This window comes from Scatophagus argus, chromosome 3 (genome assembly GCF_020382885.2).
Source record: "Scatophagus argus isolate fScaArg1 chromosome 3, fScaArg1.pri, whole genome shotgun sequence".
NCBI classification, from domain to species: Eukaryota; Metazoa; Chordata; class Actinopteri; family Scatophagidae; genus Scatophagus; species Scatophagus argus.
This window is the reverse complement of record NC_058495.1, coordinates 3468373-3471592: the sequence shown is the minus strand read 5'-3', so window position 1 is coordinate 3471592 and position 3220 is coordinate 3468373.

Below are 3220 nucleotides of genomic sequence, written 5' to 3'. Positions count from 1 at the left end.
TAGCATGGAAGACAAAACATATTGTTTCAGACACTGAGTATGCGTCATATGCGTGTGGTCTTGTGTTATTTTGTTTTATAAACTGTAGCCTGATACTTATTCCATTACCTAAATGTCATGGTGATTCACAAAGTGATGTTCTGCAGAAAATACTAAAGCATGAACACTGCCGTGATTAAATTTGACTAAATTGGGACTTTTAACACACATGGAAATATGTTTTCTTTCACAGTTCAGTTACTTTCAGTTTAAAAAGGCAGTGTCCCAATTCTAATTAATCAGTGGTGGAAAAAAGTATTCAGATCCTGCACTTGGGTAAAAGTGCTAAAGCAGCTTTTGAATGTTGAAGCTGGTAAAGAGAAGCCTCGAACAGCTAAACTACAATAGCTTTCAGATAAATGTTCCCCTCTAGAAGTAAAAAATATAACATAAAGACAGTAAAGTACAAGTATTTCAGATTTTAACTCAGCTACAGTACTTGAATAATGTACTTAGTTAAATCCATTCACTATAATTAATGACACTTTGTTGAATACCCTCCTTTATTTAACTCTACTAGCTGTGATTTTAATCCCCCTGGTGTTTGAGCTGAAGACATGGAAAATGTCTCAGCTAATGTCTTTGACAGATTGTGACAAATGTCTTACTGAAAGGTATGAATTTCTGATGAATTACGCCACGATCCATTGAGTGAAACTCGATGATGCAGAGCCAAACCTGACTGGATTTATATGGCAATGCTGCTTCGCCACCTTGAATGCACATTAACAACTTTCAGCATCGTAACAAGAACGGCTTTATCTCTGCTGTGGATATACAGTGAGTTGATGAAAAGTTTTTAACAAGAAAAAAAATATATCATGTTATCACTAATATCACATATTTTCCATGATGTCCGTGAATAAGATGCAATCTGTCACAGATAGCTCAGTCTCTCTTCCATGAGTACATGTACACTTCCTCCTGTACGGTGATACTGCACAAAGTCTTTAAGAACTGAGAGTTTTTCAAATGCATTTTTCTTTTGTTCTTTCTTTCTTTGTGCTTTGAGCAGCTCAAGTAAAATGCCATCTAGTTCGATTATCTTCAAGAGAAGGCAGACATCCCTACTTACTGATATCTCCAGAACTCTGCAACTCACATTATAACAATCTGGATTGATAAATAGCACTACAGTCAAGAGGAAAAATATTTATTTTTGGCTTTATTTTAAGCCTTTAAAATGATCAGAAGTTCCTGTTTTTATTACTTATATACTATAAACTATAAAACTATTTACAGAACAGCCTCAGAATTGAAATTCAAATCACTGTTCTTAATCACAGAAATAAGCAAAGTATTTACAGAACGAGTTTTTTGTTAAACTTGTATGGATAAACTTCAGTCAAATACCCAATGAGGATTTTTCTTCATCATGAGTACAGATGCTGACACATTTTACTTGGATGATACTCATGCTCATAAAAAACTGCATTATCTGTACCAGATACACATACTCAAGTACTCGCTCAAGCCTACTTCAAACCCTCAGAGGGAAATTGTACTAAGAGGTGCAAGGCAGCTGGGAAATGACCATTCTTATATACAAACATGCAACTAGAGCAATCCTCAGCCACCATCCATCAGAGGCTTTCTTTGTAGATGCAGGTAGTTTGGCAGAAGGGTCATTGGTCAGCGTCTGGTTTACACCTCTCTCTCTGTTCCAGGCCAGAGTAGGCTGACTGGAGGGGGTCATGGTATTGATCAGGGCCTTGGATGGGAGCCCTTGACCTGTGCCTCCATTTAAAAGCTATAAAGGAAGCCCTGCTCCAATCTAATGTTTTCCACTGAGGTGCCACGGAAGGCGGTGAACACCTGCACTATGTCATTCTGTTTAGATTGGGAGCTGAGGCTGATAGGGCCAGCTGGGCCTCTCTATCATTAGATCCAACAACACTTACAATAACAGAGAAGAAGGCAACACAGAAACACATTAGATTTCGCCTTATTTATGGCATTTGATGACAAGAGTACAGCTCACAATCCAACTTGGACATTAGCTAGCTAAATTGATGCAAAGCACTTACAGAGCTCATCCACCAGTCTAGTGTCTAGTGCGAAGATGCTTGTCTGCTGTAAATATTAGGTTTGAGGAACATTTTTAGCTTGTCAAAACAAAGCTCCACAATTGCTTTTAACATCCTTAATCTTTGGCTGATTGTTCAAAACAGATTCTTGACTCGGCCTGCCTTACATCTGTTCACGCAGCTTCTGTCACTCTTCAAACTGTATGGTTGAGAAAGACAACAAGAAGAAGAAATTTCTGTTAAATTTCCTCATTTTGTGATATTTTTTCACACTCCACACAGTGAGAATTACAGAGGTTATTGAATTACCCATCTGCATTAGAATGTTTATAGAGGTTGCATGACTAAACCGTAAATACAGATGTGCAAAGTAAAAATATCACTTACAAACTGCAAGTGATATCTGACATAGGTTTGTGATGGTGACAGCAACATTTTTCTATTTTGTTATTTTCTAAAATAGTTGACCCGTTAAGTCATTAATTTAACAGTGGGACTTTATCCTCAGAAGTAATCTGGTGAGTGTTTCTAATGATGAACCTAATCGTACAGTTTTATATTGATCTTTCAGCTTATTAATAACTGATGGAGCAGAGAATTTGCGGCAACATTTACTTACATAATAAGAACCATGTTTGTCATACCTATGTTTTGCATGTTTTAACAACTAGTTCATGTAGGCCTTACATCAAAATGAATGGATTAGTTATAAATGTATGCTGCACAGTTGTAATTTGTTTCTGTATTTTTCTACTTTTCCTTTATTAGTTCTAATCATTTTTGACTGGTAAGAGAATCAAAAAGTGGACTCTTGAAAGAGTGGTTATGTTTTATGGTTTTTTTTATTGTCAAGGTATGTGTATTTTATGGAGGTAAATGTAACTTTATGGCACAGAGGAAGAAAATATATCAGGCTTTTTAGACAATATTTGTAGTGGCATCTATTAATTGCTGGTTTTGCTCTTTTTCTGTGATTTAATGACATTAAGACAAATATGGAATAGTGAACATGAAGACATGTATTAATATCTGTGAATTTCAAATCTATCAGATCTTTAATTATATTGCCATGCAACCCTTAAGCAAGTTAAAGTAAATTCACATAAGTGTCCGAAGTAAGTTTTTATATTGCATAAAAATGTATGGTAAACAAT